The sequence below is a fragment of the Eimeria mitis genome, genomic scaffold (genome assembly GCF_000499745.2).
Source record: "Eimeria mitis Houghton genomic scaffold, Emh_scaff1539, whole genome shotgun sequence".
NCBI lineage: Eukaryota > Apicomplexa > Conoidasida > Eucoccidiorida > Eimeriidae > Eimeria > Eimeria mitis.
Genome location: NW_013569697.1, coordinates 10,868 through 11,121, shown reverse-complemented (window position 1 = coordinate 11,121; position 254 = coordinate 10,868).

The following is a 254-nucleotide window of genomic DNA, read 5'->3' as shown; positions in this document are numbered from 1 at the left end:
AGAATAAAGAGACAGAAGGAAAGAAACAAAGAGGAGACAAAATAAAATAAAAAAGAGACAGAGATAAGGAGACAAAAGAAAGGAGATAAAGAGACAGAAGGAGACAAAGAGGAGACAGAAAAATACAAAAAGGAGACAGAAAAAGAGACAAAATAAAGGAGACAAACAGAAGGAGATATAAAGAGACAGAAAAGAGAAAAAAAAACAAGGTAAAAATGAAAAAATAAAAATAAAAAAATAAAAAAAACAAAAAC